The following is an 18146-nucleotide window of genomic DNA, read 5'->3' on the forward strand; positions in this document are numbered from 1 at the left end:
TAAAAAAACATTATTTACACTTTTTTTACTAAAAAGGTCTCTATAAAAATTAAAAGCCACCTTCTTCATACCTTCCACAGTTGTTTCTCCATCAAGACAGGTGATCGTCTCCTTTTTCTCCATCACTTTTTTAAAAAAGAAACGTGTACACTTCTCACCTTCTTCTAAATGTTTCACTTTGGAATTAAAAATTATTTCTTTACCTTTTTGATCAAGGCACAATTGTATTTCAGTTTTTAGGCTTGCAATATCATCTTCCACCTCTAGTCCTATCTCTTTAAATTTATGGAGAGTTTGCAGTCTCATATTTAAATTTACATAAATCTGCTTTTTCCGCCGCGCCTTCCTCTTTCCAGCCCTGATAAAAAAAAACCTTATTTTATCTTTGATCACTTCCCACCAGGATAGGATTTTAATATATGGAGGCCTTAACTGTCTCCATTCCTGGTAGGCATTACAGAAGTCTGACCTCACCTGAGGGTCTTCCAGCAAATGGACCCCCAGACGCCACAAACCTCTATTTATCCTCAGCTCTCCTTGATACTCTATCTTTACGCTTAACATTTTATGATCAGAGAATAAATTAGGCATTAAAACAAATTGTACAGGGCTAAAATCCTCAGATAAAAACATAAAATCGATCCTGGAAGCCACTCCCCGACCGGACCATGTAAATCCTGGGTCCGTCGGCGAAAGCGACCTCCAGGCATCGCATAACTTAAAATCAGTCTGCAAGCTATTTAGTAAAAAACACGACTTATCTAACTTACGGATTGGGTCACCCCCTCCTCGGCGCTCATTCACATTCAGGCAATTAAAGTCCCCAGCTACCAAGAGAGGAGATGACCCTACACAGAATACCGGTAGAATTTCAAACAAACGTATACGCTCCTGTTTATCTGGTGGAGCGTACACATTAATGACACGGAAATTAAAATTATTAAAACACAAATGCACTAGGATAGCTCTGCCGGGTACAATCTCAGTAACAGAGGAGATGATGATGTTATTACCTCGGCAGAGCAGACCCACACCAGCAGACTTGTTTTCGTTCGAGCCCGACCATACAGAGGGCCCTAGTTTCCAGTCCTTCTTTATCTCGTTATACCGGATTCCATGCTGCAGACCACACTCCTGTAAAAAACATATATCAAAGTCTAATGTTTCAAAAAAATCAAAAAGAGCAGCCCTGCGGACAGGGCTCTTTAGAGATCTCACATTAAGTGAGAGACACCTCATGGATGGCATTTATGTCATGAGGGAGGAGAGATATCCTCAATGACTTCCATAAACTCCTCAATCACATCTGGCAGTGTGGAAAAAGAGTCAATGTTCTGGGGATCCGAGGAACCCGGTAATGGATACCCAGAAGAGTCCGTGTTCAGCCACATGTCTCCGCTGGGAAAACACACATCCGGAGACTCTGGATTGGCCTCCAGAAGAGTATCCCCTCGCAGCTTCTTTCCAGAAGGCTCAGGCAGCTCACTCGTACAGTCGTCCTCTGTGATAGCTACATGGCCTCTTACTTCCTGGGGGGCCTCCGGATCTGGCACAATGACCTCATCCACACCATCACCTGTAGGAGAAAAAACTGCGGTCTGCTGGCTCGAGTCCCTGGGAATGACTGGGGTCTTCGCCACAGTGCCCCCCACCGCCAACATAGTGGGGGCGCTCTGCTCCAACACACCAGCCTCATTCGAGACCTTCGACACAAGGGTTACCCCCCCAACGGGAGAGTCCCCCTGCTCCAGTCTCTGGGTGGTCCGCCCTCCGCCCTTTTTCCGGGACTTCGACACAGGAGGGCCTCCCTGAGGGCCACCACACTCCTGCTCCGTCCCCACCTTCTCCTCTGCGCCCTTGGCCTTCTCAGCCGCCTCCCCTGCTGTAGGAACAGTGGGACTTGGCTCAGGCCTTACTCCGGTCTCCGGGATACTCAGCTCAGCATGGACCGGGACAATAGCTGGTTCCTGCCTTGGCACGGGTCTCTCAGCCGCCTCTGCATACGTACGGACTTTAGTCCTATGTGGGCATCCTCGGAACATATGTCCAACCTCCCCGCATAGGTTACAAGCCTTCTTTTGAGGGCAATCCTTCATGAAGTGTCCGAATTGACCACAATTGCTGCAGCGGAATGCCCTTCTTTCCACACAATTCCCTTGGGTATGCCCCATCTTGCCACAGTTCCTGCAATACATAGGCATACCTGTGTAGAATAAGTAGCCACGGCTCTTCCCAATGGTGATGGTAGAGGGGGGATGTTCTGTTCCTCCAAAGCCCTCCGGATTTTTCTTCAGCCGCACCAGGAATTTCCGCTTGCCACACCAGAAACCAACGGCGTTTTTAACATTCCCTTGAAAGGTTACTTCATCGCAATAGCGACGCAAACAGGTTAAAATGTCCAGTACTTCCACAAAAGGATTTGGAAAGAAAACAATCATTTGTACCTCCTCTTGGACGAAAAGCAGGGAGAAGACCAGGCCCTCCAGTTCATCAGCAAAGATGTTGTCATTCACCTTTTGGACCAACTGCTGACAACAACCATGGCTCCTAAAGGTAATAGTATAAGTACCTTTCTGCTCATTGTCCTGAAAACAGAAGATGTCCTCTCTGCCGAACTCCAGGATCCCAAGAAGGACGGTGTTGCAAACGTAGCGGATTTCTTTCTCCTTCCGGAATCTCTCCAAGACCTCGATACGGACCGTGTTCCTCATCCGGGGTTCACCCGATGCAAAGGTAAGTGCAGCCGGCATCCTTCCGAGAAAGAACTCCAGCTGTAAACACAAAAAAAGGCTAGCGCCCTTTTAAGGCGATCGCAACTCGTTGCTCCGGACTAATCCTCTCTCCCTATAGCAGCAGGGGGGTGAAGCCCCTCCGAAGAGGAGCGATCCCCCCAGGCCGAGAGAGAGGGTACCGAAAGCACCCGACCTGACTACAATCTCACAGTTAAACTGATCGATCGCAGCCAAAAGGCCGAGAAGCGATGGCCTGAAATGGTTGGCCATTTCAGACGCACCCAGGCCTACAACCGACACCCATTGTGGAGACCGAGCCAAAGATTGCCGCAAGGAAGACATTTTCAGAAACTCTGGATGCATTCTCAATGACAGTTCGGGTGTGCTTGGGTTTTGGTCGGTTGTTTGGCTGTGTGTGTCTGTGTGTGCTCGTTGAAGCTGCGCCCAACGCGTTTTGAATCTGCATAACTCTGCCCACTTTGACACACCCACCATCCCCATTGTGACTGCAGGTGAAGGTTCCGTGCTAAGATTCTATCGACTGCAGGCAGCGCACCTGGTTGGTCAAAAGCATTAGAATACTCCTCACACAGGTGTATCTACAAGACACAAGACTAGCAGATTCGAGATCAGCACAGACACCAGTTTTCCTTTTTTTCAAATACCTATCATACACCGCATTTCAAAGTCGGTGGTCCACAAGAGGTAAACAATGTCTTCCAAAAGAATTCATGATCGGTGGTCACAAATGTGGTATGTATGGCAGAACTACTCATTGGATGCTTCAATTTAAATACCAAGTGCTGACAGCAGGCAGGGGCCTAATTCTGTAGATGGCACAGTATATTTGCTACACTGTAAGAAAGGCCTAATTCAGGCCTACATCTTAACACACCTGTGGCAGCAACCAGGAAAGACTGAAAATTGATTGCCTGATTGATTGATTGATTGCCTATTGAATGCAATGCAATGCTTGACATACATACATACATACATACATACATACATACATACATACAGAGGTGAAAGCAAGGCACACAAAATGTTGCAATTAGGCAAGTGAAATCGAGCAGCATGCTACATTTGGCAGCCAGCGGCATGTGAAATGTGCTTCCTTAACAACCCTGAAATAAATTCCCATCTAGGGTTCCAAGACAACTTGCTGTGCTGACTAATTTCCATTCAATCTGTTTTTAGAAACCGGATCAGAGAAGGAGTGCACTGTTCCCGGAGAGACTGCAATAGCGGGTCAATGCATGGAGTGGACAGAGCAAGCTCCATTTCCAGCTCCCTGTTCCAAAAAGCCATTTAATATATGGTCCCCACATGGGGGACGTATCAGATATTAAACTGATAAGAACAGATAAGGTTTCAACAAAATTTTATTTAGTCATAAGACATAGAACAACAAGAAAAAATGAAACCTTTTGTGCAAAAGAAACATAAACAATTACAATAATAAAATACAACAACATGAAACAACTTAATATAAAACAGTATTCCACATATAAAAACACCATCTACGATTCGCTTCCTTCTTCCCCACATCTTTAACATCCTTTAAGAAATAAATAAACATTTCACTAAAAGCCAATTTAATACAATCATTTACAGAGATAAAATCACGGTTAAAAAGTAAAATGTTTCTCGCTTTCCAGATTGCATTTTTGGCACAGTTTATTATACACCAGCATACTTTGAACTGGTGTGTAGTGGGGCAATTAAAAAGTCCATATAAAACATACTCATAGCTAAAATCTTTAAGACCACAAACCCATTTTAAAAGTATCCCCAATCTCCCCCAAAGTTCTTGTGCAAAACAGCAGTTCCAGAAAAGGTGCAAAACAGTCTCATCCTCTCGGCAAGAGTCTCTTGGGCACTTTGCCCGCGCCACCAGGCCTCTCCTGTGCTGGAAGTCTCTGGTTGGGAGGCACTGGTGGGCAGCCATCCATGCGATGTCTTTGTGAATGTTGGCCAAGAATTTCCCAAAAACGTTCCTCCACACACGCTTGGATCTACTCCAGGAGAAGTTGCTCACAGGGGACACTCCTTCTTCTCTTCTCAGATGAACCATCAATTTTTTTCTGTCCAGAAGGAGATCGGCATCCAAGTCCTTTAATTTATAAGTCCTTATCACCTTTTCTAAAACAATAAAATGCTTGGGCGGGCATAATAAAATGGGTGCTGATAAACATGGCCTGAACCATTTTTTAAAGATAAAACCGCAAGTATATTTTAAAAACAGACTAAAAGTAGAATTAGTGTTAAAAACTTTAAAACAAAAACAAAAGAAATTTACATATAAATACAAATGCAAGTCAGGGACATCTTTTCCTCCATTTTGTTGTTTCTTGTACATTTCCGTTCGCCTCAGCTTTTCCATTTTTGATCCCCAAATGAACATAAAAATACATCGAGTTAGTTTTTTTAGTATCAACTCAGAAGGAGGATATACCATGGCAACATAAAGCATCATAGGCAATAAAACAGATTTAATAATTAAAATTTTCCCTTCAATCGACAAGCATCTCAAATTCCAGAAGGAGAGCTTTTTCACCATTTTATGCTGTACCTCCTCCCAGCTCACGTGTCCATCATTTTTAGCATCAAATACTATACCCAAAATTTTTACCTCGTCGTGCCTCAATTTTACTGCTGGTAGGTCATTTGTATCCCAGGAACCCAAAATCAAACATTCAGTTTTATTAAAATTCATTTTAAAACCTGAAGCCTGACTAAAAAAATTGGTGCACATTACCACTCTCCGGAGTGAAGCAGGATCTGTACAGATGGCAGTAACATCATCCATGTAGGCAAATACTTTGACTTGGGCCCCTCCTCCACCCGGAATAGGAACCCCTCGGACCACTTTATCTCTCCGGATCATACACAGCAGGGGTTCCATAGCACAAATAAAAAGAATTGGGGATAATGGACACCCCTGCTTCACTCCGGATTCCAACGGGATAAAATCTGTTAAAAAACCATTGACAGAAATTTGAGAAAACACATTATTATATAAAATCATAATACGAGATAAAAACATGTCGGGGATCGCCATTTGTTTTAAAACTTTAAAAAGATACTCATGCGAGACCCTGTCAAACGCCTTTTCAAAGTCCAGCGCCAACAGGGCCAGGCTCTGACTTCTATCCCTAGAGTACCATATTGCATCTCTAATAACATTTAAAATCTCAGCAATATTCCTCCCTGGTACTCCACATACTTGTTCGGGTTGTATCAATTTATTAATCACAGTTTTAAAACGACAAGCAATAATTTTAGCTAAAACTTTATAGTCCATGTTGAGGAGGGTGATAGGCCTCCAATTCCTGAGGTCATCACGAGCGCCCTTTTTCTTATAAATTAAGGACACTATCCCCCTCCTCCATGACTTAGGCAGCTCTGAACACATAAAAACCTCTTTAAAAAGTGCTAAAAGATCCTCCTTTAAAACATCCCAAAAAGTCAAATAAAATTCAACAGGTAGACCATCTGCTCCTGGGGCTTTCCCTTTTGAAAAACTTTTAAAAACACTAAAAAGTTCTTCCATGCTAAGATCTTCTATTAAAAACCCCTGGTCTACAGAACTTAACTTAAAATCCAGGATATTAAGAGCATCTTGTAAAAAAACATTATTTACACTTTTTTTACTAAAAAGGTCTCTATAAAAATTAAAAGCCACCTTCTTCATACCTTCCACAGTTGTTTCTCCATCAAGACAGGTGATCGTCTCCTTTTTCTCCATCACTTTTTTAAAAAAGAAACGTGTACACTTCTCACCTTCTTCTAAATGTTTCACTTTGGAATTAAAAATTATTTCTTTACCTTTTTGATCAAGGCACAATTGTATTTCAGTTTTTAGGCTTGCAATATCATCTTCCACCTCTAGTCCTATCTCTTTAAATTTATGGAGAGTTTGCAGTCTCATATTTAAATTTACATAAATCTGCTTTTTCCGCCGCGCCTTCCTCTTTCCAGCCCTGATAAAAAAAAACCTTATTTTATCTTTGATCACTTCCCACCAGGATAGGATTTTAATATATGGAGGCCTTAACTGTCTCCATTCCTGGTAGGCATTACAGAAGTCTGACCTCACCTGAGGGTCTTCCAGCAAATGGACCCCCAGACGCCACAAACCTCTATTTATCCTCAGCTCTCCTTGATACTCTATCTTTACGCTTAACATTTTATGATCAGAGAATAAATTAGGCATTAAAACAAATTGTACAGGGCTAAAATCCTCAGATAAAAACATAAAATCGATCCTGGAAGCCACTCCCCGACCGGACCATGTAAATCCTGGGTCCGTCGGCGAAAGCGACCTCCAGGCATCGCATAACTTAAAATCAGTCTGCAAGCTATTTAGTAAAAAACACGACTTATCTAACTTACGGATTGGGTCACCCCCTCCTCGGCGCTCATTCACATTCAGGCAATTAAAGTCCCCAGCTACCAAGAGAGGAGATGACCCTACACAGAATACCGGTAGAATTTCAAACAAACGTATACGCTCCTGTTTATCTGGTGGAGCGTACACATTAATGACACGGAAATTAAAATTATTAAAACACAAATGCACTAGGATAGCTCTGCCGGGTACAATCTCAGTAACAGAGGAGATGATGATGTTATTACCTCGGCAGAGCAGACCCACACCAGCAGACTTGTTTTCGTTCGAGCCCGACCATACAGAGGGCCCTAGTTTCCAGTCCTTTTTTATCTCGTTATACCGGATTCCATGCTGCAGACCACACTCCTGTAAAAAACATATATCAAAGTCTAATGTTTCAAAAAAATCAAAAAGAGCAGCCCTGCGGACAGGGCTCTTTAGAGATCTCACATTAAGTGAGAGACACCTCATGGATGGCATTTATGTCATGAGGGAGGAGAGATATCCTCAATGACTTCCATAAACTCCTCAATCACATCTGGCAGTGTGGAAAAAGAGTCAATGTTCTGGGGATCCGAGGAACCCGGTAATGGATACCCAGAAGAGTCCGTGTTCAGCCACATGTCTCCGCTGGGAAAACACACATCCGGAGACTCTGGATTGGCCTCCAGAAGAGTATCCCCTCGCAGCTTCTTTCCAGAAGGCTCAGGCAGCTCACTCGTACAGTCGTCCTCTGTGATAGCTACATGGCCTCTTACTTCCTGGGGGGCCTCCGGATCTGGCACAATGACCTCATCCACACCATCACCTGTAGGAGAAAAAACTGCGGTCTGCTGGCTCGAGTCCCTGGGAATGACTGGGGTCTTCGCCACAGTGCCCCCCACCGCCAACATAGTGGGGGCGCTCTGCTCCAACACACCAGCCTCATTCGAGACCTTCGACACAAGGGTTACCCCCCCAACGGGAGAGTCCCCCTGCTCCAGTCTCTGGGTGGTCCGCCCTCCGCCCTTTTTCCGGGACTTCGACACAGGAGGGCCTCCCTGAGGGCCACCACACTCCTGCTCCGTCCCCACCTTCTCCTCTGCGCCCTTGGCCTTCTCAGCCGCCTCCCCTGCTGTAGGAACAGTGGGACTTGGCTCAGGCCTTACTCCGGTCTCCGGGATACTCAGCTCAGCATGGACCGGGACAATAGCTGGTTCCTGCCTTGGCACGGGTCTCTCAGCCGCCTCTGCATACGTACGGACTTTAGTCCTATGTGGGCATCCTCGGAACATATGTCCAACCTCCCCGCATAGGTTACAAGCCTTCTTTTGAGGGCAATCCTTCATGAAGTGTCCGAATTGACCACAATTGCTGCAGCGGAATGCCCTTCTTTCCACACAATTCCCTTGGGTATGCCCCATCTTGCCACAGTTCCTGCAATACATAGGCATACCTGTGTAGAATAAGTAGCCACGGCTCTTCCCAATGGTGATGGTAGAGGGGGGATGTTCTGTTCCTCCAAAGCCCTCCGGATTTTTCTTCAGCCGCACCAGGAATTTCCGCTTGCCACACCAGAAACCAACGGCGTTTTTAACATTCCCTTGAAAGGTTACTTCATCGCAATAGCGACGCAAACAGGTTAAAATGTCCAGTACTTCCACAAAAGGATTTGGAAAGAAAACAATCATTTGTACCTCCTCTTGGACGAAAAGCAGGGAGAAGACCAGGCCCTCCAGTTCATCAGCAAAGATGTTGTCATTCACCTTTTGGACCAACTGCTGACAACAACCATGGCTCCTAAAGGTAATAGTATAAGTACCTTTCTGCTCATTGTCCTGAAAACAGAAGATGTCCTCTCTGCCGAACTCCAGGATCCCAAGAAGGACGGTGTTGCAAACGTAGCGGATTTCTTTCTCCTTCCGGAATCTCTCCAAGACCTCGATACGGACCGTGTTCCTCATCCGGGGTTCACCCGATGCAAAGGTAAGTGCAGCCGGCATCCTTCCGAGAAAGAACTCCAGCTGTAAACACAAAAAAAGGCTAGCGCCCTTTTAAGGCGATCGCAACTCGTTGCTCCGGACTAATCCTCTCTCCCTATAGCAGCAGGGGGGTGAAGCCCCTCCGAAGAGGAGCGATCCCCCCAGGCCGAGAGAGAGGGTACCGAAAGCACCCGACCTGACTACAATCTCACAGTTAAACTGATCGATCGCAGCCAAAAGGCCGAGAAGCGATGGCCTGAAATGGTTGGCCATTTCAGACGCACCCAGGCCTACAACCGACACCCATTGTGGAGACCGAGCCAAAGATTGCCGCAAGGAAGACATTTTCAGAAACTCTGGATGCATTCTCAATGACAGTTCGGGTGTGCTTGGGTTTTGGTCGGTTGTTTGGCTGTGTGTGTCTGTGTGTGCTCGTTGAAGCTGCGCCCAACGCGTTTTGAATCTGCATAACTCTGCCCACTTTGACACACCCACCATCCCCATTGTGACTGCAGGTGAAGGTTCCGTGCTAAGATTCTATCGACTGCAGGCAGCGCACCTGGTTGGTCAAAAGCATTAGAATACTCCTCACACAGGTGTATCTACAAGACACAAGACTAGCAGATTCGAGATCAGCACAGACACCAGTTTTCCTTTTTTTCAAATACCTATCATACACCGCATTTCAAAGTCGGTGGTCCACAAGAGGTAAACAATGTCTTCCAAAAGAATTCATGATCGGTGGTCACAAATGTGGTATGTATGGCAGAACTACTCATTGGATGCTTCAATTTAAATACCAAGTGCTGACAGCAGGCAGGGGCCTAATTCTGTAGATGGCACAGTATATTTGCTACACTGTAAGAAAGGCCTAATTCAGGCCTACATCTTAACACACCTGTGGCAGCAACCAGGAAAGACTGAAAATTGATTGCCTGATTGATTGATTGATTGCCTATTGAATGCAATGCAATGCTTGACATACATACATACATACATACATACATACATACATACATACATACAGAGGTGAAAGCAAGGCACACAAAATGTTGCAATTAGGCAAGTGAAATCGAGCAGCATGCTACATTTGGCAGCCAGCGGCATGTGAAATGTGCTTCCTTAACAACCCTGAAATAAATTCCCATCTAGGGTTCCAAGACAACTTGCTGTGCTGACTAATTTCCATTCAATCTGTTTTTAGAAACCGGATCAGAGAAGGAGTGCACTGTTCCCGGAGAGACTGCAATAGCGGGTCAATGCATGGAGTGGACAGAGCAAGCTCCATTTCCAGCTCCCTGTTCCAAAAAGCCATTTAATATATGGTCCCCACATGGGGGACGTATCAGATATTAAACTGATAAGAACAGATAAGGTTTCAACAAAATTTTATTTAGTCATAAGACATAGAACAACAAGAAAAAATGAAACCTTTTGTGCAAAAGAAACATAAACAATTACAATAATAAAATACAACAACATGAAACAACTTAATATAAAACAGTATTCCACATATAAAAACACCATCTACGATTCGCTTCCTTCTTCCCCACATCTTTAACATCCTTTAAGAAATAAATAAACATTTCACTAAAAGCCAATTTAATACAATCATTTACAGAGATAAAATCACGGTTAAAAAGTAAAATGTTTCTCGCTTTCCAGATTGCATTTTTGGCACAGTTTATTATACACCAGCATACTTTGAACTGGTGTGTAGTGGGGCAATTAAAAAGTCCATATAAAACATACTCATAGCTAAAATCTTTAAGACCACAAACCCATTTTAAAAGTATCCCCAATCTCCCCCAAAGTTCTTGTGCAAAACAGCAGTTCCAGAAAAGGTGCAAAACAGTCTCATCCTCTCGGCAAGAGTCTCTTGGGCACTTTGCCCGCGCCACCAGGCCTCTCCTGTGCTGGAAGTCTCTGGTTGGGAGGCACTGGTGGGCAGCCATCCATGCGATGTCTTTGTGAATGTTGGCCAAGAATTTCCCAAAAACGTTCCTCCACACACGCTTGGATCTACTCCAGGAGAAGTTGCTCACAGGGGACACTCCTTCTTCTCTTCTCAGATGAACCATCAATTTTTTTCTGTCCAGAAGGAGATCGGCATCCAAGTCCTTTAATTTATGAGTCCTTATCACCTTTTCTAAAACAATAAAATGCTTGGGCGGGCATAATAAAATGGGTGCTGATAAACATGGCCTGAACCATTTTTTAAAGATAAAACCGCAAGTATATTTTAAAAACAGACTAAAAGTAGAATTAGTGTTAAAAACTTTAAAACAAAAACAAAAGAAATTTACATATAAATACAAATGCAAGTCAGGGACATCTTTTCCTCCATTTTGTTGTTTCTTGTACATTTCCGTTCGCCTCAGCTTTTCCATTTTTGATCCCCAAATGAACATAAAAATACATCGAGTTAGTTTTTTTAGTATCAACTCAGAAGGAGGATATACCATGGCAACATAAAGCATCATAGGCAATAAAACAGATTTAATAATTAAAATTTTCCCTTCAATCGACAAGCATCTCAAATTCCAGAAGGAGAGCTTTTTCACCATTTTATGCTGTACCTCCTCCCAGCTCACGTGTCCATCATTTTTAGCATCAAATACTATACCCAAAATTTTTACCTCGTCGTGCCTCAATTTTACTGCTGGTAGGTCATTTGTATCCCAGGAACCCAAAATCAAACATTCAGTTTTATTAAAATTCATTTTAAAACCTGAAGCCTGACTAAAAAAATTGGTGCACATTACCACTCTCCGGAGTGAAGCAGGATCTGTACAGATGGCAGTAACATCATCCATGTAGGCAAATACTTTGACTTGGGCCCCTCCTCCACCCGGAATAGGAACCCCTCGGACCACTTTATCTCTCCGGATCATACACAGCAGGGGTTCCATAGCACAAATAAAAAGAATTGGGGATAATGGACACCCCTGCTTCACTCCGGATTCCAACGGGATAAAATCTGTTAAAAAACCATTGACAGAAATTTGAGAAAACACATTATTATATAAAATCATAATACGAGATAAAAACATGTCGGGGATCGCCATTTGTTTTAAAACTTTAAAAAGATACTCATGCGAGACCCTGTCAAACGCCTTTTCAAAGTCCAGCGCCAACAGGGCCAGGCTCTGACTTCTATCCCTAGAGTACCATATTGCATCTCTAATAACATTTAAAATCTCAGCAATATTCCTCCCTGGTACTCCACATACTTGTTCGGGTTGTATCAATTTATTAATCACAGTTTTAAAACGACAAGCAATAATTTTAGCTAAAACTTTATAGTCCATGTTGAGGAGGGTGATAGGCCTCCAATTCCTGAGGTCATCACGAGCGCCCTTTTTCTTATAAATTAAGGACACTATCCCCCTCCTCCATGACTTAGGCAGCTCTGAACACATAAAAACCTCTTTAAAAAGTGCTAAAAGATCCTCCTTTAAAACATCCCAAAAAGTCAAATAAAATTCAACAGGTAGACCATCTGCTCCTGGGGCTTTCCCTTTTGAAAAACTTTTAAAAACACTAAAAAGTTCTTCCATGCTAAGATCTTCTATTAAAAACCCCTGGTCTACAGAACTTAACTTAAAATCCAGGATATTAAGAGCATCTTGTAAAAAAACATTATTTACACTTTTTTTACTAAAAAGGTCTCTATAAAAATTAAAAGCCACCTTCTTCATACCTTCCACAGTTGTTTCTCCATCAAGACAGGTGATCGTCTCCTTTTTCTCCATCACTTTTTTAAAAAAGAAACGTGTACACTTCTCACCTTCTTCTAAATGTTTCACTTTGGAATTAAAAATTATTTCTTTACCTTTTTGATCAAGGCACAATTGTATTTCAGTTTTTAGGCTTGCAATATCATCTTCCACCTCTAGTCCTATCTCTTTAAATTTATGGAGAGTTTGCAGTCTCATATTTAAATTTACATAAATCTGCTTTTTCCGCCGCGCCTTCCTCTTTCCAGCCCTGATAAAAAAAAACCTTATTTTATCTTTGATCACTTCCCACCAGGATAGGATTTTAATATATGGAGGCCTTAACTGTCTCCATTCCTGGTAGGCATTACAGAAGTCTGACCTCACCTGAGGGTCTTCCAGCAAATGGACCCCCAGACGCCACAAACCTCTATTTATCCTCAGCTCTCCTTGATATTCTATCTTTACGCTTAACATTTTATGATCAGAGAATAAATTAGGCATTAAAACAAATTGTACAGGGCTAAAATCCTCAGATAAAAACATAAAATCGATCCTGGAAGCCACTCCCCGACCGGACCATGTAAATCCTGGGTCCGTCGGCGAAAGCGACCTCCAGGCATCGCATAACTTAAAATCAGTCTGCAAGCTATTTAGTAAAAAACACGACTTATCTAACTTACGGATTGGGTCACCCCCTCCTCGGCGCTCATTCACATTCAGGCAATTAAAGTCCCCAGCTACCAAGAGAGGAGATGACCCTACACAGAATACCGGTAGAATTTCAAACAAACGTATACGCTCCTGTTTATCTGGTGGAGCGTACACATTAATGACACGGAAATTAAAATTATTAAAACACAAATGCACTAGGATAGCTCTGCCGGGTACAATCTCAGTAACAGAGGAGATGATGATGTTATTACCTCGGCAGAGCAGACCCACACCAGCAGACTTGTTTTCGTTCGAGCCCGACCATACAGAGGGCCCTAGTTTCCAGTCCTTTTTTATCTCGTTATACCGGATTCCATGCTGCAGACCACACTCCTGTAAAAAACATATATCAAAGTCTAATGTTTCAAAAAAATCAAAAAGAGCAGCCCTGCGGACAGGGCTCTTTAGAGATCTCACATTAAGTGAGAGACACCTCATGGATGGCATTTATGTCATGAGGGAGGAGAGATATCCTCAATGACTTCCATAAACTCCTCAATCACATCTGGCAGTGTGGAAAAAGAGTCAATGTTCTGGGGATCCGAGGAACCCGGTAATGGATACCCAGAAGAGTCCGTGTTCAGCCACATGTCTCCGCTGGGAAAACACACATCCGGAGACTCTGGATTGGCCTCCAGAAGAGTATCCCCTCGCAGCTTCTTTCCAGAAGGCTCAGGCAGCTCACTCGTACAGTCGTCCTCTGTGATAGCTACATGGCCTCTTACTTCCTGGGGGGCCTCCGGATCTGGCACAATGACCTCATCCACACCATCACCTGTAGGAGAAAAAACTGCGGTCTGCTGGCTCGAGTCCCTGGGAATGACTGGGGTCTTCGCCACAGTGCCCCCCACCGCCAACATAGTGGGGGCGCTCTGCTCCAACACACCAGCCTCATTCGAGACCTTCGACACAAGGGTTACCCCCCCAACGGGAGAGTCCCCCTGCTCCAGTCTCTGGGTGGTCCGCCCTCCGCCCTTTTTCCGGGACTTCGACACAGGAGGGCCTCCCTGAGGGCCACCACACTCCTGCTCCGTCCCCACCTTCTCCTCTGCGCCCTTGGCCTTCTCAGCCGCCTCCCCTGCTGTAGGAACAGTGGGACTTGGCTCAGGCCTTACTCCGGTCTCCGGGATACTCAGCTCAGCATGGACCGGGACAATAGCTGGTTCCTGCCTTGGCACGGGTCTCTCAGCCGCCTCTGCATACGTACGGACTTTAGTCCTATGTGGGCATCCTCGGAACATATGTCCAACCTCCCCGCATAGGTTACAAGCCTTCTTTTGAGGGCAATCCTTCATGAAGTGTCCGAATTGACCACAATTGCTGCAGCGGAATGCCCTTCTTTCCACACAATTCCCTTGGGTATGCCCCATCTTGCCACAGTTCCTGCAATACATAGGCATACCTGTGTAGAATAAGTAGCCACGGCTCTTCCCAATGGTGATGGTAGAGGGGGGATGTTCTGTTCCTCCAAAGCCCTCCGGATTTTTCTTCAGCCGCACCAGGAATTTCCGCTTGCCACACCAGAAACCAACGGCGTTTTTAACATTCCCTTGAAAGGTTACTTCATCGCAATAGCGACGCAAACAGGTTAAAATGTCCAGTACTTCCACAAAAGGATTTGGAAAGAAAACAATCATTTGTACCTCCTCTTGGACGAAAAGCAGGGAGAAGACCAGGCCCTCCAGTTCATCAGCAAAGATGTTGTCATTCACCTTTTGGACCAACTGCTGACAACAACCATGGCTCCTAAAGGTAATAGTATAAGTACCTTTCTGCTCATTGTCCTGAAAACAGAAGATGTCCTCTCTGCCGAACTCCAGGATCCCAAGAAGGACGGTGTTGCAAACGTAGCGGATTTCTTTCTCCTTCCGGAATCTCTCCAAGACCTCGATACGGACCGTGTTCCTCATCCGGGGTTCACCCGATGCAAAGGTAAGTGCAGCCGGCATCCTTCCGAGAAAGAACTCCAGCTGTAAACACAAAAAAAGGCTAGCGCCCTTTTAAGGCGATCGCAACTCGTTGCTCCGGACTAATCCTCTCTCCCTATAGCAGCAGGGGGGTGAAGCCCCTCCGAAGAGGAGCGATCCCCCCAGGCCGAGAGAGAGGGTACCGAAAGCACCCGACCTGACTACAATCTCACAGTTAAACTGATCGATCGCAGCCAAAAGGCCGAGAAGCGATGGCCTGAAATGGTTGGCCATTTCAGACGCACCCAGGCCTACAACCGACACCCATTGTGGAGACCGAGCCAAAGATTGCCGCAAGGAAGACATTTTCAGAAACTCTGGATGCATTCTCAATGACAGTTCGGGTGTGCTTGGGTTTTGGTCGGTTGTTTGGCTGTGTGTGTCTGTGTGTGCTCGTTGAAGCTGCGCCCAACGCGTTTTGAATCTGCATAACTCTGCCCACTTTGACACACCCACCATCCCCATTGTGACTGCAGGTGAAGGTTCCGTGCTAAGATTCTATCGACTGCAGGCAGCGCACCTGGTTGGTCAAAAGCATTAGAATACTCCTCACACAGGTGTATCTACAAGACACAAGACTAGCAGATTCGAGATCAGCACAGACACCAGTTTTCCTTTTTTTCAAATACCTATCATACACCGCATTTCAAAGTCGGTGGTCCACAAGAGGTAAACAATGTCTTCCAAAAGAATTCATGATCGGTGGTCACAAATGTGGTATGTATGGCAGAACTACTCATTGGATGCTTCAATTTAAATACCAAGTGCTGACAGCAGGCAGGGGCCTAATTCTGTAGATGGCACAGTATATTTGCTACACTGTAAGAAAGGCCTAATTCAGGCCTACATCTTAACACACCTGTGGCAGCAACCAGGAAAGACTGAAAATTGATTGCCTGATTGATTGATTGATTGCCTATTGAATGCAATGCAATGCTTGACATACATACATACATACATACATACATACATACATACATACATACATACAGAGGTGAAAGCAAGGCACACAAAATGTTGCAATTAGGCAAGTGAAATCGAGCAGCATGCTACATTTGGCAGCCAGCGGCATGTGAAATGTGCTTCCTTAACAACCCTGAAATAAATTCCCATCTAGGGTTCCAAGACAACTTGCTGTGCTGACTAATTTCCATTCAATCTGTTTTTAGAAACCGGATCAGAGAAGGAGTGCACTGTTCCCGGAGAGACTGCAATAGCGGGTCAATGCATGGAGTGGACAGAGCAAGCTCCATTTCCAGCTCCCTGTTCCAAAAAGCCATTTAATATATGGTCCCCACATGGGGGACGTATCAGATATTAAACTGATAAGAACAGATACTACACTTGATCTTAGCCATAGGAGGCCGAGAAGCGATGGCCTGAAATGGTTGGCCATTTCAGACGCACCCAGGCCTACAACCGACACCCATTGTGGAGACCGAGCCAAAGATTGCCGCAAGGAAGACATTTTCAGAAACTCTGGATGCATTCTCAATGACAGTTCGGGTGTGCTTGGGTTTTGGTCGGTTGTTTGGCTGTGTGTGTCTGTGTGTGCTCGTTGAAGCTGCGCCCAACGCGTTTTGAATCTGCATAACTCTGCCCACTTTGACACACCCACCATCCCCATTGTGACTGCAGGTGAAGGTTCCGTGCTAAGATTCTATCGACTGCAGGCAGCGCACCTGGTTGGTCAAAAGCATTAGAATACTCCTCACACAGGTGTATCTACAAGACACAAGACTAGCAGATTCGAGATCAGCACAGACACCAGTTTTCCTTTTTTTCAAATACCTATCATACACCGCATTTCAAAGTCGGTGGTCCACAAGAGGTAAACAATGTCTTCCAAAAGAATTCATGATCGGTGGTCACAAATGTGGTATGTATGGCAGAACTACTCATTGGATGCTTCAATTTAAATACCAAGTGCTGACAGCAGGCAGGGGCCTAATTCTGTAGATGGCACAGTATATTTGCTACACTGTAAGAAAGGCCTAATTCAGGCCTACATCTTAACACACCTGTGGCAGCAACCAGGAAAGACTGAAAATTGATTGCCTGATTGATTGATTGATTGATTGCCTATTGAATGCAATGCAATGCTTGACATACATACATACATACATACATACATACATACATACATACATACATACAGAGGTGAAAGCAAGGCACACAAAATGTTGCAATTAGGCAAGTGAAATCGAGCAGCATGCTACATTTGGCAGCCAGCGGCATGTGAAATGTGCTTCCTTAACAACCCTGAAATAAATTCCCATCTAGGGTTCCAAGACAACTTGCTGTGCTGACTAATTTCCATTCAATCTGTTTTTAGAAACCGGATCAGAGAAGGAGTGCACTGTTCCCGGAGAGACTGCAATAGCGGGTCAATGCATGGAGTGGACAGAGCAAGCTCCATTTCCAGCTCCCTGTTCCAAAAAGCCATTTAATATATGGTCCCCACATGGGGGACGTATCAGATATTAAACTGATAAGAACAGATAAGGTTTCAACAAAATTTTATTTAGTCATAAGACATAGAACAACAAGAAAAAATGAAACCTTTTGTGCAAAAGAAACATAAACAATTACAATAATAAAATACAACAACATGAAACAACTTAATATAAAACAGTATTCCACATATAAAAACACCATCT

General features: G+C 44.3%; 1 non-coding gene and 3 pseudogenes across 1 annotated transcript; all 4 read right to left on the bottom strand.

Annotated features, from left to right (window-relative positions):
• Positions 1–3943: 3943 nt before the first annotated feature.
• On the bottom strand, positions 3944–4144 carry LOC138654284 (U2 spliceosomal RNA; annotated as a pseudogene).
• A 6160-nt stretch (positions 4145–10304) lies between these two features.
• On the bottom strand, positions 10305–10505 carry LOC138654286 (U2 spliceosomal RNA; annotated as a pseudogene).
• A 6164-nt stretch (positions 10506–16669) lies between these two features.
• Positions 16670–16862, bottom strand: LOC138654319 (U2 spliceosomal RNA). Its single transcript, XR_011316195.1, has one exon. It is a non-coding gene; the product is annotated as a U2 spliceosomal RNA (small nuclear RNA).
• Positions 16863–17835: 973 nt separating this feature from the next.
• On the bottom strand, positions 17836–18036 carry LOC138654287 (U2 spliceosomal RNA; annotated as a pseudogene).
• Between the last annotated feature and the right edge of the window lie 110 nt (positions 18037–18146).

The sequence above is a fragment of the Ranitomeya imitator genome, unplaced genomic scaffold, assembly GCF_032444005.1.
Source record: "Ranitomeya imitator isolate aRanImi1 unplaced genomic scaffold, aRanImi1.pri SCAFFOLD_257, whole genome shotgun sequence".
NCBI lineage: Eukaryota > Metazoa > Chordata > Amphibia > Anura > Dendrobatidae > Ranitomeya > Ranitomeya imitator.